This window comes from Bos taurus, chromosome X, assembly GCF_002263795.3.
Source record: "Bos taurus isolate L1 Dominette 01449 registration number 42190680 breed Hereford chromosome X, ARS-UCD2.0, whole genome shotgun sequence".
Lineage (NCBI taxonomy): Eukaryota > Metazoa > Chordata > Mammalia > Artiodactyla > Bovidae > Bos > Bos taurus.
The window spans coordinates 45238123-45264448 of NC_037357.1; the positions used below are offsets into that span (position 1 = coordinate 45238123).

General features: G+C 38.1%; 1 protein-coding gene across 1 annotated transcript in view; it reads left to right on the forward strand.

Annotated features, from left to right (window-relative positions):
- Positions 1-26326, forward strand: part of DIAPH2 (diaphanous related formin 2) — a 76630-nt gene that overhangs the window by 27992 nt on the left and 22312 nt on the right.

Below are 26326 nucleotides of genomic sequence, written 5' to 3' on the forward strand. Positions count from 1 at the left end.
TTTTTCTTAAAAGGATTTTAGTTTTATTGAAATAGGATATGTATATAGTTAAGGTCAGTGGTATAGAAAGGCTTGTAATAAATAGTGACCATCTCATGCCCCATCTCTTTCCATCCCTAGTGTTGTTTACCAGTGGCAACTCCTTTTAACTATTTTGTCTGGTAGTTTGCTCCGTATCTCCAAGTAATAGCTTATACTGCTGTGTCTTACCTTATCTATTTTAGATACTATCTACTGAATTCCTACTATGATAGAAGAGGATGAAGCTCATGCCACCCCTCACCATCCCATGCTTATCATCAAAGTACTGCTGTCTCTGTTTTTAATTCTTCTAGTTTAAAAGTATACCTTCTTTGATCTCTTTTTACATGCCTGCATTCTTAGTTGCTCAGTCGTGTGCAACTCTTTGTGACCCCATGGACTACAGCCCACCAGGCTCCTCTGTCCATGGAATTTTCCAGGCAGAAATACTGGAATGGGTTGCCGTTTCCTCTTCCAGTGGATCTTTCCAACCCAAGGATAGAACCCACGTCTCCTGTGCCTCCTGCATTGCAGGTGGATTATTTACCACTAAGGCACATGAGAAGCCCTCTTTTCTCGTGATCACATGTGATTTATTTGAGACTATGAAGAATAACATCTGAAGTCCATCTATATCTTTTGCAAATTTTATGTATAGGTTCTCTTTCTGTCCCTTTCTGATCATTTATCTTTGAATTGGTCTGGCTCCCTGCCATGAAGTGTGTGTGTGTGTGTGTGTGTGTGTGTGTGTGTGTGTGTCTGTGTGTGTCTGTGTGTGTTCCTGCTCATGTGTTTGTGTGTATGTACTTACACTCCCCAGTACATATTTCAAAGCTGATGCATGTGAGAGATTAGAAAGGTGAGCTGGAGCAGTTCACAGCCTTAACTTGAGTTTGTTTCAATGCACACATTCTCTCCTAATTTTGTTTTTATTTCCTTTACTCTGAAAGCATGTCCTCCTTAGTTTTTGCAATCAGTGGTCTTGGCAGCAGTGTCAGACTCACTCCTGCCTCAAGGATTGTGTTATGTGTTTATTTGATTTTAAAATAGACTTTAAAGTAGATTTTTAAAAAGCAATTTTAGATTTTCAGCAAAATTGAGCAGAAAGTATGAGGAGTTCTCATATATCTTTTAACCCACACATGTACAGCCTTCCCTTCTATCAACCTCCTGCACCAGGGTGGTATATATTACAAACAAGGAACCTATATTGACATATCTTTATCACCCAAAGTCCATAATTTACATTAGCTTCACTTGGTGTTGGTTTTGACAAAAGTATAATGACATGTATCCACCATTCATTGCCCTAAAAATTCTCTGTGCTCCACCTAGTAACCCTTTCTCTCCTTCAGTCCCTGGCAGCCATTGATCTTTTTACTGTCAGCATAGTTTTACCTTTTCCACAGTGTCATAGAGTTGGAATCATATAGTATGTCACCTTTCAGATTGGCTTCTTTCACCAAGTAATATGCACTTAGGTTCCCTCCATATCTTTTCATGGCTTCATAGCTCATTTCTTTTTAATGCTATGTAATATTCCATTCTTGCCTGGGGAATCCCATGGACAGAGGAGCCTGGTGGGCTACAGTCCATGGGGTCACAAAGAGTCGGACACGACTGAAGTAACTCAACACAGTATTCCGTTATGTGGATGTACCAGAGTTTATTTAACCATTCACTTACTCAGGGACATTGTGGTTGCTTCCAAGTTTTGGCAATTATGAATAAAACTACTATAAACATCCGTGTGTGGGGTTTTTTATGGACATAAATGTCAACTCCTCTGGGTCAATACCTAAAGTGGTCAGATTATGTTTAGATATGTTTAGTTTTATAGGAAACTGCCAGACTGTCTTCTAAAGTCACGATATCAAGAAGTTTGCTTGGGCTGTTCCTATGGCCCCCACTTGTTTTTTCTAGTTAACCTCTACTCTTCCTTAAGACCTCAACTCAGTTCTCTCTCATCACCTCATTGACTCAGTAATTTCTTCCCATTGCATGCTGTCACAGCACATGTGTCTCTCCTTCATAGCACTTACCATATTATAAGTTTGTGTGTGTGATTCTTTAATGTCAGTCTTTCCCACAAATTTGTAGCTGTATGGAAGCATGGATCCTGTTTGATTGTTTGCTCACCAATTTACCTCTAGCACCTAGCATATTCTCTGGCATTTTAGCAAGTATTTATTAAATATATATTGAATGAGTAAATAAATTACATCAACGTTCTTTTTCCATGGCAATTGCTACTTATGTTTTGATATGGCAAGTTTATTTTGTTTGAAGAATTTTACCTAGAAGAATGCAGAAAAAGTAGGCAAAACCGTTTGAAACTTCATGTCAGAGGAGGTGAGCCACAAAAGTTCTCTAAACCCCACAGTCTGTGTCTGTGTATATTCACATATAGGGTACACATGCTTGTGTATGTTTATGTTTAAGCATTAAACCCAGCATATTTTCAAGTGAATTAAACAATTTGTGATGTCTGTTGATCAAGCAAAGAAAAATTTCTTTTGGAGAAGTGGGTTGTTATTAAACAAGAGAGAATTCCTGACTTCTCTTAAGTGCCATGAATGGTTAAATCATGAAGTGGAAAGTTTGGTGTGTTTCATAAAAATCAGTGCACTAAAATTTTGCTTGTGTTCTTCCTGGATAAAAATACATATAGTTTAAAACTTAAGACTTGCATGTAGTTTATTTTTGATAATCATCTGATTATTCTTTAACCTGAAAAAATTACTTATGGAGCAAAGCATCCATTTGGATCATTCAATTTGTGCAATGCAGTATCCTTGCAGTTGACTGTGAATTTCAGAACAAAGATTTTTAATTCAGGGCAACAATTATTGAATAATGATGCAAGCTATTAATGGAGCCAAATCTCATTGAAAGTCACACTCTAGAGAAAGTGATTGCAGTACTTCACTTGTTTTGGCTGGATTATATATGCTTTCACATGACAGTATGAATTAAACAGTGAAGATTGATTCTCTGTCATCATTGGAGTTAAGCAGTCATGGTTAAGAGGAAATGGGGGCACATACAAGATGTAATGCAATGCTTTGCCTCATGTTTATTTCTATTTTAAGCTTCATTGACCAAAGCTGCAGTATTTTTCAAGAAGTTTGATACATAATTAACAATGAGAGTCTTCATGTTTGATTATTGATGAAAAGAGATGAGGGTTTGAGGGAGTTACTGCTACTCAGTGTGTATTTAAACATGGCCGAAAGTAGGAGTCTTATCATAGAAATTGCTTCATAAACGTAAGATGCCCTCGTTGTCTTCTTTACCTGTGGATTAATCTTTTTTTAAATGTCTTGTGACATGGCTCCACAACAAAAGGCATGACGTAGACCCTTTTATGCATTTTGGATACCTGTCCTGGGAACTCGGTCACCTGTAAAACTTTCAGTCATCTGGTTAAGGTGTAAAACCTGTTCTACACAGTGTTAAAAAAAATGATCAGATTACTGATGATAAACTAAAGGTATAATATATTAAGCCCACAAACCTTTATAAATACTTTCAGTTGTAGTTCCTCAGTATGGTCACCTTGAGTCATAGGTTTTTTTTGTTTTTTTTTTTTTAAATTTTGTAATGATGCTGCTACCATTTTCTCAAAATGTCTTTTGGAATGTTTGGGAACTGTATTCAGAACCACTTTATAAGAGACATAGAAAGCCACATTCAACGTCACATTTTGCTTTGAGTCAGTCAGTCATATATCTTGAGTGTCTGCAATGTTAATCAGAGTTTACGATATTTGAAAGGGAACAAGTGATTTGAATGTGTACATTCTAAAAAGCCTCTTGATGAAAGTGAAAGTGGAGAGTGAAAAAGTTGGCTTAAAGCTCAACATTCAGAAAACGAAGAGATCATGGCGTCTGGTCCCATCACTTCTTGGGAAATAGATGGGGAAACAGTGTCAGACTTTATTTTTTGGGCTCCAAAATCACTGCAGATGGTGACTGCGGCCATGAAATTAAAAAACGCTTACTCCTTGGAAGGAAAATTATGACCAATCTAGATAGCATATTGAAAAGCAGAGACATTACTTTGCCAACAAAGGTTCTTCTAGTCAAGGCTATGGTTTTTCCTGTGGTCATGTATGAATGTGAGTGTTGGACTGTGAAGAAAGCTGAGCACCGAAGAATTGATGCTTTTGAACTGTGGTGTTGGAGAAGACTCTTGAGAGTCCCTTGGACTGCAAGGAGATCCAACCAGTCCATGCTGAAGGAGATCAGCCCTGGGATTTCTTTGGAAGGAATGATGCTAAAGCTGAAACTCTAGTACTTTGGCCACCTCATGTGAAGAGTTGACTCCTTGGAAAAGACTCTGATGCTGGGAGGGATTGAGGGCAGGAGGAGAAGGGGACGACAGAGGATGAGATGGCTGGATGGCATCACTGACTCGATGGACGTGAGTCTGAGTGAACTCCGGGAGTTGGTGATGGGCAGGGAGGCCTAGTGTGCTGTGATTCATGGGGTTGCAAAGAGTCGGACATGACTGAGTGACTGAACTGACTAACTGAACTGAGTATATTAAAGAATAAATTCAGTCCTGTTATTTTTTTCATACCCTGTAAGTGGAGACAAACTGGTTATTACACTCATTTATCTGTCTATTCTATCAATCTATTTAAATGGCTTGATTAAAGTACAATTGACATAAATCACCTATTTAAAGTATATAGCTCACTGAGTTTTGCATATGTGCACATTGTGAAGCTGACTTCCCAGGTGGCTCAATAGTAAAGAACCCACCTGCTAATGCAGGAGACATAAGAGACATGGGTTCCATCCCTGGGTTAGGAAGATCCCCTGGAGGAGGGCATGGCAACACACTCTAGTATTCTCGCCTGGAGAATTTCATGGACAGAGAGAGGAGCCTCGAGGGCTACAGACAATAGGGTCGCAAAGAGCTGGACATGACTAAAGCAACAGAGCACACAACACACACACTGTGAAGCTATCACCTCAATCATGATAGTGAACCTCCTCTGACAAAAGGGCTATGCCCTTTGTGAATCCCTCCCTTCCCCTTCATCCCAAATCCCAAACCAAGAATCAGTTTGCATTTTCTTCAGTTTCTGAAAGCATTTCTGTACAATTGATTTTGGTAGAATACACAAGTGAAGCCATATTGTGGTGGGTCTTCTCTCCCTTTTTCTTAAAAATCAATTTTATAGAATTATAGATCTTAAAGAAACCGCTTTTGGTTTTATTGATTTTTTTCTATATTGTTTTTCTGTTTTATTGATTTCCATTTTAACTTTTATGGTTTCCTTTCTTCTGCTTGCTTTGGGTTTTAATTGCTCTTCTTTTTCTATTTGTTTGGAGTGACGGCTAAGGTCATTGATTTTGAGCACTGTCTTATTTTCTAAAAGTATTTTTCATTATAAATTTCTTCCTAGTTCTTGCTTTTGTGGCATCCCATAAATTCTGATATGTTGTGAGTTTCTTTTCATTTAGTTCAAAATACTGATTTCTCCTTTGCTTTGTTCTTTGACTGATCTGTTATATAGAAGTATATTTTGTTCCAAATATTTGGAGAAATTTCAGAAATCTTTGGTTTTGATATCTAATGTAAATTGTACTACAGTCAAAGAATGTATTTTGTAAGACTTGAATACTTTAAAATTTATTGAGATTTTGTTTTGTGGTAAATGTACCATGTGCGCTTGAGAAGAATGTATATTCTGTTGTTGGGTGGAATGTTCTAAAAATGTCAATCAAATTATGTTGATTGATAGTATTTCTTAACTCATCCATATTCTGGCTGATATTCTGTCAACTTATTCTATCAATTATTGAGAGAGGGATATTGAAATCTCTGACTGTAATTGTGGATTTGACTATTTCTCCTCACAGTTCTATTAATATCAGCTTCTGCTTCATGTATTTTGAAGCTCTATTATAATCACAGGCATAAACATTTGAATTGAATTCTTCTGATTCATTAACCCCTCTATCATTATGAAATGACCCTTTTATCCCTGGTAATATTTTTTTTTTTTTGCTGTGAATTTCACTTTGTCTGATATTAAAATATAGCTACTCTAGCCCTCTTTTGATTTATGTTAGCCTGGTTTATTTACTTCCGTCCTCTTATGTAATATGTTTTTCCCTCCTAGCCACTCTAACTGCTTTTAATATTTTCTCTTTATCAGTAGTTTTCAGTAATTTGATTATGATGTACCTTGGTGTAGTTTTCTTCATGTCTTTTGTGTTGGGTTTCATTAGGTTTTTTGTATCAGTGGGTTTATAGTTTTTTTAAAAAAATACATCTGCAACATTTTTAGCCATTTTATATTTAAAGTTTCTTATTCACCTACCCTCTTTTCCTTTGGGACTTCAATTATACATATATTTAATTATTTGAAATTGTACCTTGTATTAGGGATGCTCTTTTCACTTTCGTTTCTTTTTTTTCTCATTTTGAATAGTTTACAGCATATGTCTTCAAGTGCACTGATCTTTGCTACTGCAGCATCTCAGTTCAGTTCAGTTGCTCAGTTGTGTCCGACTCTTTGCGACCCCATGAATCGCAGCACGCCAGGCCTCCCTGTCCATCACCAACTCCCGGAGTTCACTCAGACTCACGTCCATCGAGTCAGTGATGCCACCCAGCCATCTCATCCTCTGTCGTCCCCTTCTCCTCCTGCCCCCAATCCCTCCCAGCATCAGAGTCTTTTCCAAGGAGTCAACTCTTCGCATGAGGTGGCCAAAGTACTGGAGTTTCAGCTTTAGCATCATTCCTTCCAAAGAAATCCCAGGGCTGATCTCCTTCAGCATGGACTGGTTGGATCTCCTTGCAGTCCAAGGGACTCTCAAGAGTCTTCTCCAACACCACAGTTCAAAAGCATCGATTCTCTGGCACTCAGCTTTCTTTATAGTCCAGCTCTCACATCCATACATGACCACAGGAAAAACCATAGCCTTGACTAGATGGACCTTTGTTGGCAAAGTAATGTCTCTGCTTTTGAATATGCTATCTAGGTTGGTCATAACTTTCCTTCCAAGGAGTAAGCGTTTTTTAATTTCATGGCTGCAGTCACCATCTGCAGTGATTTTGGAGCCCAGAAAAATAAAGTCTGACACTGTTTCCACTGTTTCCCCATCTATTTCCCAAGAAGGGATGGGACCAGATGCCATGATCTTCGTTTTCTGAATGTTGAGTTTTAAGCCAACTTTTTCACTCTCCTCTTTCACCTTCATCAAGAGGCATTTTAGTTCCTCTTCACTTCCTGCCCTAAGGGTGGTGTCATATGCATATCTGAGGTTATTGGTATTTCTCCCAGCAATCTTGATGCCAGCTTGTGCTTCCTCCAGCCTAGCGTTTCTCATGATGTACTCTGCATAGAAGTTAAATAAGCAGGGTGATAATATACAACCTTGACGTACTCCTTTTCCTATTTGGAACCAGTCTGTTGTTCCATGTCCAGTTCTAACTGTTGCTTCCTGACCTGCATACAGATTTCTCAAGAGGCAGATCAGGTGGTCTGGTATTCCCATCTCTTTCAGAATTTTCCACAGTTTATTGTGATCCACACAGTCAAAGGCTTTGGCATAGTCAATAAAGCAGAAATAGATGTTTTTCTGGGACTCTCTTGCTTTTTTGATGATCCAGGGGATGTTGGCAATTTGGTCGCTGGTTCTTCTACCTTTTCTAAAACGAGCTTGAATATCTGGAAGTTCACAGTTCAAGTATTGCTGAAGCCTGGCTTGGAGAATTTTGAGCATTACTTTGCTAGCGTGTGAGATGAGTGCAATTGTGCGGTAGTTGAGCATTCTTTGGCATTGCCTTTCTTTGGGATTGAAATGAAAACTGACCTTTTCCAGTCCTGTGGCCACTGCTGAGTTTTCCAAATTTGCTGGCATATTGAATGCAGCACTTTCACAGCATCATCTTTCAGGATTTGAAATAGCTCAACTGGAATTCCGTCACCTCCACTAGCTTTGTTCATAGTGACGCTTTCTAAGGCCCACTTGACTTCACATTCCACGATGTCTGGCTCTAGGTGCGTGAGCACACCATCATGATTATCTGGGTCGTGAAGATCTTTTTTGTACAGTTGTCTAATTTGCCATTAATCCTATCCAGTGAATTTTTCTAATCAGACACTGTAATCTTCAGCTCCAAATGTTCAATTTGGGTTTTTTAATATCTGCTATTTCTCTACTTAGCTTTTGAAACATGTGAATACAAGTTAAAAAATAGCTTTTAGTGCCCTTATATGTTAATGTTAACATCTTTGTCAGTTCTAGGTCAGTTTTATTTTTTTCTTCATTACAGGTCATATGTTCCTGCTTCTTTGCATGCCTGGTAGTGTTTGATTGAATGATTGCATGCCATATTTTGTGAATTTTACCTCGTTGGATGGTGAATATTTTTATTCTCAAGCGTTGTTATCGGATGTAGTTAAGTTACTTGGAAACAGTTTGATTCTTTTGGGTCCTGCTTATAAGATTTGTTTGGCAAGAACAGAGCAAGGTTTAGTCAAGGGCTAATTATTCCCTTACTTCTGAGAGTGCTACGCAATGTCTTGTTAATTATGAGGTTTTGCAGTCTAACTGGGAGAAACAAATTTTATTCCCTGCTTTGTGTATGTCAGGCAATGTCCTCTCTCTAAGCTTCTGGGATGGTTCTTTCTTTTCCCATCTTCAAGTAGTTTCTTATATATATGCAGCAATCAGTACTCTGCTGAACATGCGAGGTGAACCTCCACAGGTCTGTTAAGTTCTGTCTCTGTATAGCTTCCTCCTTTCTGACACTCTGCCTTGTGAACTCCAGCAGTCTAGTCTCCCTGGATTTTCAATTTTTCAGCTCAGGTGGTTGGTCTGTTAGAGCTTTGCTTGGGTCCCTTCCCTGTGCCATGACCTGCCTACTTTCTCAAGGCAGTATGTGGGGGCAATTATAGGGCTCGCCTCATTTGTTTACTATCTTTGGGGGATCACTGGATCTTCTTGCCTGATGTCTAGTGTCTTAAAAACCATTGTTTGAAACATTTAAAAAATTATTTATTTACTTATTTATGGCTATGCCAGATCTTTGTTGCTGCACACTGACTTTCTCTAGTTACAGTGAGGGGTAGCTACTCTCTACTTGCAGTGCACGGGCTCCTGATTGCAATGGCTTCTCTTGTGGAGCACTGGCTCTTAGGCACATGGGCTCAGCAGTTGTGGCTCACGGGCTTAGTTGCTCTGTGGCATGTGGAATCTTCTTGGACCAGGCATCAAACCCATGTCCCCTGCACTGGCAAGCAGATTCTTGCCAGGAACCCCCAGGGAGCCCACATCATTTGAAATATTTTTGTCTTTGTGTGTGTGTTGTTTCAGGAAAAATGGTAAATCTAGGCAGAACTGAAAGTCCTAGACACATTGGAAAAAAATCAAACCAGTTTGACATAGCTAGTTAAAGTGATTGAGATTTTTATGGTTCTCTTTTTTGCTGCCTCTTGCCCCACCCCAGCACCTGGTCCATCTTGACCGTGTTAACCAATGCCTTGAAACTTTTTAACTTAGTCTCCAGGTATAATCTCTTGGATTTAAGTCAAAACTGCCTACCCAACAATCATCTTTTCCTCAGTATGATAGTCTCCTTTTATTTTGCTCAATAGTTGTTTGGCAGTTCCTTCTTTTACTGAACTGGGTTTGTTTAGAAAAATTGAATACATAAAGCTTCTCCTAGTTCCCCAACTTTTTTCCTCTTAACTTGTTCTTTTTGTTCATGTGAGATATCTATTCCTTTCTGGTTGTTTATTGCAATAACCTTTCCAGATTTGGTCAAAATTTTATCCTTCTGGGTTCACATATCAAAGTCTCCAGCTCAGGCACATATCATATTTTTACTAGAAACTTAAAATAGAAATAGAATTTTAGTGCTAAAGAGAATGTTACAGTTTATCACTTGAGGAGATGGAAAGTATATTTCTCAATTTTTCTAGTAAGCAGCCATTGACATATTGCTTTGTCACAGAATATTTAATATATTTATTTTCATCTTTGATATTGTAAACATTCAGATAAAACTGTTTTAGAATATTTTAAATACATAATATAATTTAGGGATTATTTTATTATTAATATAAACTTGCATATTCTTTAAGCTGGAACATTCTCATTGGTCATGTTGACAAGGAGAAGAGAAAGCAGAAGAAAGTCCAAGTCACTGTTCAGTAAAAACGAATGTTACATTTGTGCTGTGTGGTCACATCAACATGCATTTTGGCAGAAAATTTCCCATCAATTTGATGGATTTTGCTTGTGATAAATGTACTTCTAGAGAGCTTGCAACAATCCACTCAGTTAGAAATGGCTATTTCTGAAGTAATCCTTTCTGATTCATTTTCAGTTCCAGATTTTCCCCTCCCTCCCTTGAAACTGTACCCTATAATCATTTAGATAAAACGTATTGGATGCAGAGACTTGTAGCTTATTAAATATATAATCTCATTTTGTACTGGTTTTCCCTCTCCTGTTTTCATTTAGCAAGATTGTTAAGTTTATGGTTCTGCTGCCTTTCTGGAATTCAGGGGAAGCTTCTCTTTAACAGAGCTATGTCAAATTCTTCATTGTTGACTGTTTCCAAAGTGAATTCTTCATTGTTGACTGTTTCCAAAGCTTATGTTCCAATTGTCAAGTCCTTGAGGAATTAAGTTAAAATACTCATTTTGTATATTGCTGAAACTAAATTTAGGGAGATGAAAGCAGAAACTGGGAAGGTTGTAAATCTCTGTTGTAGGGCTTATTATGTTGGATGGGAGTACCTAATTTTTTTCCCACATAATTTAAATAGAATAACCATTTTTAACGCAAATCCAAACCGAGAATTCATTTTATAGTGATCATTAACATTTATTTTATGAAGTTTTCCTTCTATGTTTCTTAAATGCAGACACCACAGGAAAATCTTTTCATATGTGCTCATCACAGTGCATTTTGTCACATACTGACTAGTTTGTACTTTGCAGTTGGTTAGTCAAGTGCTGACTAATGAACACCTGAAAAGTTCTGTGTATTATTATTGTCAGAAAATAAATTCAATTGCTTTTATACACAAGCTAAGTCATACAGGCCGAGTTCATGTGAGTGATCAGGGAGGCATCTTGACCTTTGTGCTCCATAGCTCTTTGCTGGAATTCTGAAAGTAAACTATGTAAATTATCTAAGATGTCAGTTTAAAAACTTCCTTTGGTTGAAAACCAGGGGAACTATTGAATATTGGTAAGATGCTGCCATCTGTACTATATTGGATCACAGCATACCCTAGTTCTGTGTTTGCTAATTACTTTGTGAAGCTGACATTACAATACTGCATACAAGTGAGAGAGTATTATAAAATTATTTTAAGTTCTGTGTCTCTCGGATTTCTAATCAATACAATGGGGACAATACTAATATTTACATTACAGGTTTGTTGTTTTTTCGGATTAATTAATTAAACCAAAGCCCATTCCTGGTGGCTCGGGGTAAAGAATCTACCTTCAATGCAGGACACGTAGAAGACCCGGGTTTGATCCCTGGGTCGGGAAAATCCCCTGGAGAAGGAAATGGCAACCCACCCCATTATTGTTGCTGGGAAAATCCCATGGACAGAGGAGCCTGACAAACTGCAGTCCATGGGGTCCCAAAGAGTCAGACATGACAGAGCATGCATGCATTAATAGAGCTTGGCATACAGTAGGTGGTCAGCAAATCTTAATTAGTAACACTGAGAGTATGTCTAGCTTTTCTTTGTGTGTGTTGGTTTTTGTTTTGTTTTGTTTACACATGATTAATTAGCACCATTCCTTGTTAGATAGTTACCTCTACAATTTGGCAATTAAAGAGAATCTCATTCATTTCTATTCTTTTGTCTTTGTCCCTGCCCCTCCCTCTCATTTCCTCCTCTTCCTCCCCACCGCCTCCTTTCTTCCCTGCATTGTATTTCTTGTACTTTTTGTCTAGCTGGAGCAGTAATAGACTCAGGATGTAAATACTGCACTTTGAACTGTACCAGTTTGATTAGGAGACAGAATTTGGAACCATGTATTCCAGAGGAGGAAAAGGGACCCAGATGTCCCTTTGTTTAGTTTCTAATTTATGTTTTTTATAAAATTTCGATTAAATTTTGCAATATATTTACACACTGATTTTTTACATAAGCTTCCTATTTGTTTCTTCTTCTTTTATTTCCCCACCTATCAAGCAACCAGTTCACTGGGGTGTGGGGAGGTCACTTTCCAACAAATGCCCATGGCCTCTGAATATGTAGCTTTCAGAGGTGTGTGTATATAATAATTCCTTCCTGAATGATTCCCTTGCCTATCAACACACACACACACACACACACACACACACACACACACATACACACACACACACTTTTTGTTGGCCTAGTAGGTAGGGAATGAGCTAGTCAGCTAGTCTGATTGGTCAGTGGAAACCATAGAGATTACATATATTTCTTAAGGTATATTTAGGTAAGTGTTATGACTATACTTCAGAGGTTAAGTGTTTTTAAAAATATATTATTATTTGGCTGCCCTGGGTTGTAGTTGCGGCACATGGGAATCTTCAATTTTGGTTGTGGCATGAGAGATTTTAGTTGTGACATGTGGGATCTAGTTCCCTGACCAGGGATTGAACCTTGGCCCCCTGCACTGCATAGAGCCTTAGCCTCTGGACTACCAGGGATGTCTCTGAAGGTTAACTGTTAATTTCAGTTTTTTAGGGTGATGTTCATTCTTTGCTCATCTGGATTTTTCTCTGTGGATTTATTTTCTTGGTTTTGAAATTCTTCTATATTGTTCTCTTTGACTACTAATTTCCTAATTCTCCACTCTCTTGCCCTCAGCTGAGCTGGCTGTGGTGTCCCTAAATGACTATTACATGTTCTCTTTTCTAAGATCAACCCTGTTTTTTCTTTGACTACTGATACTTCTTTAGCTGTCACTGAGTTTTTAGGTGCTCTCATTTCTTTGATATGTGATCTATATATTGTTTAAGAACATTGGCTTTCAAGAATCACAAATCTGGGTTATCTAGATTTCATCTATTAACATCTATAAGCCATGATTAAATTATATAATATCAGTAAGCCTCAGGTTCCCCATTTGTAAAAAGAGGATAAATGATGGAATATACATTAAGGGTTGTTGCATAAATTCAATCTTAAAATATTGGTATGATATCTGGAACATAGTCAACCCTCAATAAAAGACAGCTATAATTATGCCTTTGTTGTTGGCATCCATATTATGGCTTCCTACCCCTTCTCTCTTACCATTTCAGCTTTGTGCTCAGTGTTCTGCCCCAGAGGTTCTTTATGTCAGGGGTCCTCAACCTCTGGGATCTAATGCCTGATGATTTGAGGTGGAGCTGATGTAATAACAATAGAAATAAATGTCATGTGCTTGCATCATCCCGAAACAATCCCCCCACCCCACCCCCAGATCGTGGGAAAATTGCCTTCCACGAAACCAGTCCCTGGTGCCAAACAGGTTGGGGACTGCTGCTTTATGTGATGGACTGTTTCAGTGGTGGGAAGGGCTATTTTCAAACCTGAGAGACATTCTATTTAAACTGAGGAATTACCAGCTTCCAGTAATTCATTTGAGAAATGTGTAGCTGCTCCAAGGACCTTTAGTTAGGTATTGTATAGTGAGTTTGAGGGATTTGGGGGCTGATCAAGGAAAAAAGATACAACCACAAGATGACAGTAGTACACAGTGAGCTTTATTTGGGTGACCCTTTGGCATATTTGGCTTCCTTGGTGACTTAAACAGTAAAGAATCTGCCTGCAGTGTGGGAGACCCAAGTTCAATCCCTGGGTCAGGAAGATCCCCTGGAGGAGGAAATGGCAACCCACTCCAGTATTCTTGCCTGGAGAATTCCATGGACAGAGGAGCCTGGTGAGCTACAGTCCATGGGGGTGCCAAGAGTTGGACACAACTGAATGACTAACACTTTGAGTTTTCACTGTCACTGACTTGCACATGACAAGCCCCCTCATTAGCCTGAGACCTTCCAGAGACGAGAGCAGGGGGTCACTACTGAGATGAGGAAGAGGGCAAGGGAACACCTGGGAGTGAGGAGGATCATAGAGGGAGCATATGTGTCTAGGTAAAGTCACCCAGTGGCACAGTGGGGATTCTTTGGGTCAGAGAGTTCCAGAGAACAGCAGTGATCGGGTCTTTTATAGTTACAGGGATTATTTTTATCTTTGGCTAGCAGATATTGGGTGCAGTTTCACAGTGTAAGCAAACCAGACAGGCTCTAATGGCTGAATATCTGCTTATTGGGGTGATATTTAAAACAATTAGATGTGCAGAAATTTGTATTTTGGAACCTGTGGACTTTTAATGGGTGTTAGCTGCTGTAAAGACTTCTCTGGTGGCTCAGACGGTAAAGAATCTGCCTGCAATGTGGGAGACCTGGGTTCGATACCTGGGTTGGAAAGATCCCCTGGAGGAGGGCATGGTAACCCACTCCAGTATTCTTGCCTGGAGAATCCCAAAGAGGTGGACCACAGAGGGTCAGTATATAGAGGCCATTTTTTACCCATTTATATCACATCAATTCAGTTCAGTTCAGTCACTCAGTCGTGTCTGACTCTTTGCAACCCCATGGACTGCAGCACGCCAGGCCTCCCTGTCCATCACCAACTCCCGGAGTTTACTCAGACTCATGCCCATTGAGTCGGTGATGTCATCCAACTATCTCATCCTCTGTCGTCCCCTTCTCTTCCTGCCTTCAACCTTTCCCAGCATCAGGGTCTTTTCAAGTGAGTCAGGTCTTCGCATCAGGTGGCCAAAGTATTGGAGTTTCAGCTTCAGCATCAGTCCTTCCAGTGAATATTCAGGACTGATCTCCTTTAGGATGGACTGGTTGGATCTCCTTGCAGTCCAAGGGACTCTCAAGAGTCTATCCAATACTATTTAAGAGCCAGTCCCTCCCTTAGGAAATCCGTGCTCTCTAGTGGGAAAGTACATACTTTGAGAAATGCTATAATTAAGGTATGAACTAAGACCTTGGGAGTGACATCCAGAAAGGTAAAAATAAAAAAAAAAGTACCACTTTATTATGTTTCCACATTCTTTAAAGCATACTCTCACTGAGGCAAGGACTAAGAACTGTTGGCTACTGTTGACAGATACCACACTTCACTGCCTTCTGAGTTTTAAAACTAAAACTTTTCTTCCCTTTCAATATCTGTGGCTTACATGTTCATGTTTAGTTACTGTTCATATCCTTTGGCCAACAGAAAGTTTCACTTCTGCATTTCATATAAAAGAAAATGCCTCTCTTAGCACGTTATATTATTACTAGAAAGGGAGGAGGTCACTCTAGTACCTTCCTAAAAGAAATGGTCACTGTTTAAAAACTTACCTAGGAAGACATTTGTGTATAGTTTGCAAAATTTGAGATCTGAAGAACTCAGTGGATATCTGAAAATGGAGACTTTTTTCAACTTGGCAGAACAAGTTTGTACTTAAACTCTTTTTTTTTTTGAACTAAATTAATTTTATTTTCTCAAAGCCAACATTAGCCTCTCTGTTCCTTTCCTCAGTTAGGTCCTGAAAGAAGCCTAGAAAACAGGTTAATTTCTAAAATGGATTAATTTGTGGAATTTATACACAAATAAATGTATAAATATATACATTTGCACCACAGTGATAAATCCCACATGACACGATGAAGATCCCACATGCCTCAACTAAGGACCAAACACAGCCAATAAATAAATAAATATTAATAATATTTGAAGTTCTTAACTCCACCTCAGTTGGTTCAAAACATGAAAAGTCGATTGTGAAAAACACTGTTAGAGTGAAAGAAATTTGAGGTCCATCAGAATAAACACTAATATATTGTTGCTTTGCCTAAAATCATAAAAAAGTTAGGAATTTAAAACTACTTGTTAGTTTGTTATGATAGTATTTGTAAAACAGAGTGACATAAATGAGGTTTTTCTGCAATGTGTTATTTTATTTTGACAGAATTTCTGTCACTATCTTCAGATGGAATTCCTTATCTAAATGGAAACTAAGAAAAGAACCATTTAAGGAACCCTATAGGACAGAAGCTTTAAAGGGAGTTATCAGTCCTGATGTTCAAGCTGGTTTTATAAAAGGCAGAGGAACCAGAGATCAAATTGCCAACATCCACTGGATCATCGAAAAAGCAAGAGAGTTCCAGAAAAACATCTATTTCTGCTTTATTGACTATGCCAAAGCCTTTGACTGTGTGGATCACAATAAACTGTGGAAAATTCTGAAAGAGGTGGGAATACCAGACCACCTGATCTGCCTCTTGAGAAATCTGTATGCAGGTCAGGAAGCAACAGTTAGAACTGGACATGGAACAACAGACTGGTTCCAAATAGGAAAAGGAGTACGTCAAGGCTGTATATTGTCACCCTGTTTATTCAACTTATATGCAGAGTACATCATGAGAAATGCTGGACTGGAAGAAACACAAGCTGGCATCAAGATTGCTGGGAGAAATATCAATAACTTCAGATATGCATATGACACCACCCTTAGGGCAGAAAGTGAAGAGGAACTAAAAAGCCTCTTGATGAAGGTGAAAGTGGAGAGTGAAAAAGTTGGCTTAAAGCTCAACATTCAGAAAACGAAGATCATGGCATCTGGTCCCATCACTTCATGGGAAATAGATGGGGAAACAGTGGAAACAGTGTCAGACTTTATTTTTCTGGGCTCCAAAATCACTGCAGATGGTGACTGCAGCCATGAAATTAAAAGACGCTTACTCCTTGGAAGGAAAGTTATGACCAACCTAGATAGCATATTCAAAAGCAGAGACATTACTTTGCCAACAAAGGTCCATCTAGTCAAGGCTATGGTTTTTCCTGTGGTCATGTATGGATGTTAGAGTTGGACTGTGAAGAAGGCTGAGCGCCAAAGAATTGATGCTTTTGAAGTGTGGTGTTGGAGAAGACTCTTGAGAGTCCCTTGGACTGCAAGGAGATCCAACCAGTCCATTCTAAAGGAGATCAGCCCTGGGATTTCTTTGGAAGGAATGATGCTAAAGCTGAAACTCCAGTACTTTGGCCACCTCATGCGAAGAGTTGACTCCTTGGAAAAGACTCTGATGCTGGGAGGGATTGGGGGCAGGAGGAGAAGGGGACGACAGAGGATGAGATGGCTGGGTGGCATCACTGACTCGATGGACGTGAGTCTGAGTGAACTCTGCGAGTTGGTGATGGACAGGGAGGCCTGGTATGCCGAGATTCATGGGGTCACAAAGAATCGGACACGACTGAGTGACTGATCTCATCTGATCTGATCAGTAATCAACATAGAATCTGAAGCCAGTGAGGAAAAAATGGAAGGTTACCAAATTTAATAATTTTTGCTAATCCTAAATTCTTTGAAAGATCCTTTTGAAGTTTTCTGAAATTTTAAATCATTTTTGTCTACCATATAGTCATGTTTTGCTTATGTTTTTAAGTGTTCAGTATTTGTTATAATTAGTTACTTTAAATGTCCTTCCTATATGAGTCCAAATAAACTATTTTTGTTTTTCATGGGGGAAAGGTTGTCCACATTCACTTGGGAAGTTGTTTTTACTAGTTGTACCTTGGGAAACTTGAGTTCCAGGAGCTAAACACCTGCTACACAATTGAACTTTTAGATGATAACCTGTTTCTGACTTGGGAATTGTTTACAAATTCAAGAATATTAGCTAAAAGCACTAATAGTGAAATTAAATCATTGGTTGACTCTAGTTATCTTTTCCTCCAAAAAGTATGTTGTAATAATACCTTATTCACAACTCAGATATAATTTTCAGTTTTAGGAGATTCATACTCTTGAATCTTTGTGTTAGTTGCTCAGTCGTGTCCCACTCTTCATGATCCCATGGACTGTAGGCCACCAGGCTCCTCTGTCCATGGGATTCTCCAGGCAAGAATACTGCAGTGGGTTGCTATTTAGAGGAGTGAATTATTTTGTTTTGTCAGATTAACTTTGCAGCTACATCAGAAAACTAAATGATGTGGTTATTTATAAAAACTTCTTGAAGTAGATACATGGCAAGTCATTCTGAAGTGAAATATCTCCAGTGATAATCATAGCCATTTAGAGGTTATTTTGTATTATGAAGATAGTAATCACAACAACAGATATTAAATTACTCTATTTAACAGAAGCAACGATCATATGTCTGCATATAATTGCTATAATAACACTCATAATTTTAAGCAAAATTATATATAGTAACTGTCTTCTCTCTATTCCCATTGCTACCATTATAGCCTAAGCTCTTATCACCTCACAACTAGATCTCTCTCTCTCTCTCTGTCTCTCCTCTGTTTGCATCTACAATTCGGTAAATCATGACAGGTTTGGGTGCAATCAGTGCTAGAAACGGGAAAAAATTTGAGGACACAGTGGGGACCAAAAGAGACCTAGTCTTCACTGCACTGAGTTTATAGTATAGCAGGGAATACTGGCATAGATAGGGAATTATAATTTGATGACTGGAATGTGTTCTAAAGGGAGAAGTCAGGAACCATGGGGGACTATAACAGGACCAGCTTCAGCTCAACTGAGACCTACAGAGGTGAGTAGGAGATGGCCAGATGAAGAAGAGGGGCATGGGGTGAGTGCTGCGAGCAAAGCAAAGTCTAAATGGAAAGGCTAAGATGGAAAAAGAACTTGTGTTCTAACCAGTATTGTTATATATGATGAAGGCAGATTTCAGGATGTAGATAGAGGTTTTAGAGCTTGGGTTCTGCTCAGACCTAAATGCTAATTGCAACTGTGTAATTTATTTTCTTTTAATATATTTGTGCATGTAGGCAAATAACTTGTTGACTGCAAACCTTGATTTTCTGACCTGTCAAATAGGACAGTAAATTCCTATATCATAGGATTACTGTGAGGATTTAAATGTGGAATGCATGTAAAGCTCTTGGTGTAGTGCTTGGCATAAAATAAACGCTCAGTAAATTGTGGCTAGTATTTAGATAGAATAGGTCAAACTTGCTGTTCTCTGCAAGCCTCCGTTTTAGCCTGTGATTCCTTCCTCAATCTATTCTGAGTATTACAGCCTACAGCCCTTCTCTGAAATGCTAAAATCTGAAAGCTCTGAAAACAGAATTTTATCATTTGGCCACGAAACCCAGCCTGGCTTGAGGCCGTAGATAAACTTTACTTATCCTGTTTTGTGGAGTATTCATGTTTCCCTGCTAACCTTGAATGCATTTCATTTAGTGTGCTAGCCCAGATCCCGCTGGGTGTGTTTTGTAATATATGGTATACATACCATATTCCTTTCTCAAATATGAATCACTTTGAATTCCAAAACACCTCTGACTTCAAGGGTTTCGGATAGGACATAGTGGACCTATACCACCTGAAATCATCTTTCTAAAATACCCCCTTCTCCATCTCTCTCTGAATCAGAACCTTTGATGGCTGTCAGACAGCCTAGACTACTCCTTTTGGTTTTCAAGACCATCTCTAGTCTGTCCCCTCTGTCAACTGGGAAAAAAAAAATATGTGTGTGTGTATATATATATATATGTATATATGTAGCTTTAAAGTTGAGAATTATGTTTTGTTGGGCAGAATTTCTGAGGACTTAAGCCCAGAAGACAGACTCTCAGATAACCCTGAGGGAGTACTCCAAAGAGGTAAGGGAGGAGTCAGGATATAAGAGTTTTGCAACAAAAACCAGGTAATCACAACATCAAAAATTTACTGTGAATTAAAGAAAACCAGACATCACGTTATGAATTTAGTGCATTTCTAGGTATGGGAAGATGCAAGAGTCTGGGCTCACTGAGATCATTCCTTCCATATGCACCTTAACTATCTAGGGTCAGTATTCTGCTCTTCTCCATTGTGAATCCCCTCTGGGTGCACAGCCGGGGCTGCTGCAGTAGTTGTTGGCTTGATAGCGGCAACATCCTTTGTTTACTGATCTGGCAGGTAACATTTTTCATTCACACCATGCTACTTACTTGAAATTTAATACACTCTAACTTGAACCCTTTGTTTCCTAAGGCTGCTTCCCTAAAGTAAAATGTTAATACTGCTCCCCATCTCATTTCCTTTTCCTCCTCTTTTTCTGGCTATTCAAATCCTACCCAGCTATTAGAGTATGATTCTTTATAGTTTCTTAATGGGGTTGCAAAGAGTCAGACATGATTGAGCAACTAACACTTTCACTTTTTTTTTAATGAAACTATATTATTTCTTCTCTGAATTCCTATTGTACTTAATTTATTCACCACATACTTGAGCAGGTATGATGTGCCAGCTACTGTTAAGTGTTGGAGATCCAGAAGTGATTAAGACAGGAAAATTAAGGGTGCTGCTGTTATGGAACTTGTTTTCTAGAAGCTGGAACATAAATAGGTAAATAGATAAGTAAACATAATTTCAGGTAGTGGTTCTGCTATGAAATTAATAAGCAGGACATGTGACAGTGCCTGTGGAAGAGGAGGAGGAGCAACATACCTCAGAATCTCCTCAATGGTTAGTTTTCACTCCCTGATTAGATTGTAAATACCTTAAGGGTGGAGTCACATCTTAACTTTTATGAGTCACAAAATGGTGAGCCTATGATGAGTTCTCAAACAATGTTTGGTAGAGGCATCTGTCTTTCTTTAAAAAAAAAAAACAGAAGGTAAAAATTTATTTATTAAATATCGAGCCCCACTTGGCTAACTCATTGATCTAAGAATATCTATTATGTACAAGGTACTATGCTGGGCAAAGCTGGCTTTCTTTTCATTTCTGTTGCTTTTTATTCATAGAATAAGAAAGAATTTTCATGTCCCAACAGTTTTCCCATTTGAAATGGTTTTAGTATCTGCAGAAGGAGGTACTACTATGAAAAACCTGGATTATTCCTGCAATTGTTTTTAATTAATTTAATTACTAATTGACTTCCAGTTCATTAGCATGAATTTTAAGGCCTAACCAGCAAACATACATTTCTTTTTTTTAAAAAATTATTTCTATATTAATTTCTTTTGATTGAGGTATAGTTGATTTACAGTGTTGTATTAGTTTCTGGTGTATAGTAAATATATGTATTTTCTTTCAGATTATTTTTATTATAGTTTTTCACCTGGTATTGAACATAGTTCCCTGTGCTATATAGTAGGACCTTATTGTTTATTTCATATATAGTAATATATATCTGCTAATCCCAATCCCTAACTTATCCCTCCCCCCGCCTTTCCCTTTTGGTAACCATAAATTTGTTTTCTAAGTTTCTTGAACACTTCACCCCTAGTCGTTAAGCTACACAGAAACTAAATTACACAGAAGAGATAGCTGGATTCCCATATCATAGACATCCCTCTTGGTAGTTACAGGTTTAAGTTCATGGCAAGACAATTAGTTTAAGCTTGAGAAGAACTTGTGACAGAGTTTTGAAACTTACCCAGTGAACTAACATGGTCTTTTGCTTCATGAAGAAAACTGAAGCCCTATTCTGTGGTGTCATATTTCAATTTCTGGTAGATACACATTTTGTTCTTTATATTGAAAGAACGTCTTAAGAGGCAAATCCCAAAAGGAGTTTTTCTCTTGTCATAAAAATGGTGGCGAGAATTATGATTTGTAATAGCCAAGAGCTCTGGTGGGTTAATGGCTACCCATTCCAGTATTCTTGCCTGGACAATTCCATGGACTGAGGAGCCTGGCAGGCTACAGTCCATAAGGTCGCAAAGAACCCAGCTGAGCCACTAACACTTTCACTTCACTGGTGGATTGAATTTTGAGACTTTTGATTTGACAGTACTTCTGAGATTGTGTCCTTTTGGTTACAGAAATAGAAAAGTATTGCTCTATTAAAATGATGAAATGTACACTTTGAGATGTTCCCAACATCAAAGTAGGGTGGAGAGTTGGAGCTTAATGCCTGTGACTTAATCTTCTCAACTACTAGGCTTTTGTCCTTTAAGGTCAGGGCCCTGTCTCTTTAAATCCCAGTGCCTAACACGCTGCCAGCTGATCTATCTTCTGTTTGTAAGTGTTAATGGTGATAGAAGAATACAGTACCTAAGGGGACATGTGGACATCTGAAAATGCCCCTGTTAGAAAAGAGATGAAAGAATGTTTTGGGAGTAATTTTAAATATAGGCAGTTATAGTTCAATGGTTTTCAAAGCCAAAATTTTTTCCTCCTGTCTTCTTAGAATCAAACCTCTATCTACATAGATCTCAGTTCTAAAAATCAGATATACCTTTCCTGGTGAAACAAACACAATGGAGAGATACTCAATTAAAACAGTCTTTATAGTAAAGGATTTGAATGGGGCCAAACAAAATGTTCAACTTGGTTGCCAGATAGTTAAATAGCCTTGGATTGCCTTGATTGGTGTTATTGATTTGTCAAGTTCAGGGTGAATCCAGAATCTGAAAAGTTGAAAGGCAGTGCTTTGAAGAATAATTACTTCCTTCTATGACTGCTCAGTTCAGTTTAGTCGCTCAGTCATTTGTGACTCTTTGCTTTCCCATGGACTACAGCACATCAGGCCTCCGTGTCCATCACCAACTCCCAAAGTTTACTCAAACTCATGTCCATTGAGTCAGTGATGCCATCCAACCATCTCATCTTCCTCCCGCCTTCAATCTTTCCCAGCATCAGGGTCTTTTCCAGTGAGTCAGTTCTTTGCATCAGGTGGCCAAAGTATTGGAGTCTGATCTTCAGCATCAGTCCTTCCATGGACTATACAGTCCATGGAATTCTCCTGGCCAGAATACTGGAGTGGGTAGCCTTTCCCTTCTCCAGGGGATCGTCCCAACCTAGGGATCGAATCCAGGTCTCCCACATTGCAGGCAGATTCTTTACCAGCTGAGCCACCAGGGAAGCTCTATGACTGCTGCTGATCCGAATAAGTATTGGTCAAGGATGTCATCTAGAGATTTCAAATTCTGGGTCAGTGGTTGAGATGGATGGCCTTTCTTAAAGTCTTCCCTTACTTGGATAGTATATGGAGGTTTTAATAGAGTACCACCTGATCAGTCCTCTCAGGATTTCTCTGTTGTGATTGTTCTTTTATTCATCTGATCTTCATCTAGACTACAACCTCCCTAGGGCACATGCTCATCTTGTTTATGATTGTATTCCTAGTGCCCAGCTCTGAACAGGTACATAATAGGTGCTCAAATATTTGCTTAATTGAATTGAATATGCTTTTCTATATATCACATTGCCTTCACCCTTCTTAAAGATTAAGAAACTTAAGCTGGGTAAATAATTGCCTCTTTATTGTGATGACCAACTTATTTTCTCTAAAAGAGAGGAAAATAGTCAAATAGTATGGCTAAATTTTTGAGTTGGTGGTGAGAGTTTTGAATTATATGCAATTTAGTCATCCAATTTCTGTGGTACTAGAGTAATTGAAAGATGTTTATAAAACATTGTATTACCATGTGACACTAGCCATAAGAGAGCTGAACCTTTACATCTTGCTGTTTTTGTTAATTTCTGACTGATTGGGAAAATTAAAACTTAATTTTCTTGTAATAATGACTCCTGTATTTCAATCAGAACTTCAGCATTAGAGTTTTATAAGTAAATCAGCCCTTATTCTTAAGGGGTTGAGACTCTGGAGTGAAACTTTTACAATTATTCAGTACTCAGAGAGTACTGTAGTAAGTTATATTGAATATAACTGATCATAAATGAAGTTCATAAACTCTAATTGCTTGACTAATTCACAAGTGTATTGCTTTTCTAGAGTTGATTTTAATGAAAATATATGGTCACTATACTTATTGGTATAATATGCCCTCATCCTAATGACCATTATAGTTAGATTTGCACAATAAAAGCTTACTAAAATGACTTTAATCAGTGCTTTTAATTCAGGGGTGTGACTCTAATAAACATTTTTGGGTCATCTTTTTTGTTGTTGTTTTAACTCCATAGTAGCTCTATAGTTTATACACAGGAGTAAAATCCATAATATCTGCTTGCAAGTGGTGTGAGAGATGCATGCACTTGTATAAATTACATTCAGATAAAATTTGAGAGCTCATCCCTGTAGAACATTATTATAAATGAGACTATCTTAATACAACCATTTAAAAATGTTGTAAAGGTCAATTCACATAAAAAATGTCTGTGATTTAATCTTGTCCAAGAGATAACTCGTTATAGCTCTCTGAATTTTTTTTCATGTTGATGGTGTTTTTGTTATTGTTCTCCTTTTGTACCTTCCTCTCTTTTTTATTTATTTATTTTTGCTTTAGTTATGTTTATCAGTTTATTATAAAGGATATTGTAAAGGATACAAATGAACAGCCAAATGAAGTATACAGAGCAAGGTCTGAAAGAGTCGTAAGCACAGGATTTTCTGTCCAGATGGAGTTTGGGGTGTGCCACCCTCCCAGTACATGGATACATTCACCAACCTGAAATCTTTCTGAACCCTATAGTGTAGAGATTTTTATGGCTGTTTCATCACTGTACGAGTGATTGGTTGACACAATCCACAGTCCCTCTCCCCTCCCCAGAGGATGGAGGGGTGGGGCTTAAAGTTCCAAGTTTCTGATCCTGGCTTGATCTTTCTGGTGACCAGCCCCATTCTGAAGCTGTTCAGGAGCTCACTAAGAGTTGCCTTATGAGAACAAAAGATTTTTCTATCATCCAGGAAATTCCAAGGGATTTAGGAACTCTGTGTCAGGAACCAGGGGAAGAGACTAAACCTATTTATTATGTCACAGAGGGACAAATTAATATGTGGCTACATGAATGGATAACTGAATTCATGGACACATGGGTAAATGAATGGATGAATAGGTAGGTGGATAGATAATGAATATGTTAGCAAATGGTGAGGTAGAATGGAGGTGGATACATAGATGGATATTGTCTGGTGAATAGGTAGACGACATGGATTTTTAAAAATCTGTTAATCAGCAGAAATTAACTTGCATCCAGAGCACTGGCTACAAAGATGTCTTTTATTTTTCTACTTTCCTCTTGCTTTTCTCGTCTCCTTTTAAATTAATTTGTATTGGAGTACAGTTGCTTTACAATGTTGTGTTAGTTTCTGCTGTATAGCAAAGTGAATTAGTTATACATATATCCATTCTCTTTTAGATTTCCTTTCCATTAAGTCACCACAGAGCATTGAGTAGAGTTCCTTGTGCTATATAGTACAAGGAACTCATTAGTTAACTCTTTTATACGTAGTAGTGTATACATGTCAGTCCCAATCTCCCAATTCATCCCACTCGCCTTGATATCTATATGTTCCTTTCTCTTCTTTGACTAATGTGTAAATACAGTTATGTGGCAGAAATATTTTATTTTCTAATGCAGATAACTTAAGTGTAATTTATACAATAATTTCAATGTATTTTTAATGTGCAGTGTCCAAAAATTGCCTCCTCCTTAATAGGAAACTCTTCAAATGTCCTTAAAGATTTTTCTTTTCAATAGACTACATTTCTCTCTCTCTCTGTCTCTCTTTTTCTGAATAGTTGTAGAGTGCTAAGTAATGGTAGCAAGAAGATATTTTTGACAGCAGAGTTTTACATGAGGGAAATCTCTGAGAAAAATATCCTTATCAGTCAAATGTGCATAGTTATATAGGATATACACCCTAGTCGAATGAAACTTATAAATCAAGAAATCATAAGCAGAGTGTTTTTCTTTATGGTTCTCTGTCACAAGTAATTGGGATAATTTTTTATGTGAATATAATTTCCCCTTTGTCTTAAGGTGCTTTATCATTCGAAGATGCCTTTTAGGGAAAAAAGTCTTAAGAAGACAGTAAACAAAGCATAATTCTCCATTTTTGACCAGGGGCCCACATTTGGCTTATTAATAACCAACTTTAAACTCAAGGGAAGCTCTAGAAGTAGAAATGTACCTAGCTGGATGGGCATTCCAATACAGGGAAGAGTGGGTGCTCAAACAGGACATAGGTATGTGATGGAAAAAGGATTACCATTTTTCCATAGCATATAGATCATGAAGGAAGATGCAGAAGGTAGCCTAGGGCTGAATAATATAGGACTTTGAATGCTGTATTAAGGGTATTAGTCTTTATTCTGTCAGGAGCCTTTAAATACAGATGGGCAAGTAATAGTCATTTATAGTTTTTTATCGAGTTCTGTGTGCCAAGCACTGCTCTAGGCATTAGGGTTACATCCCTTAACCAAACAGATGAAAATCTCTGTTCTCATGGAGCTCATACTTTTAGTGGGAGAAATAAACAAAAATAAATTATAGACTGTGTGAGAATGTGGTAAGCTTTATTAAAAAGAAAAGCAGAGTGTGGTAAAGCAGGTCAAGAGTGTGTGGAGGAGGTGGGTA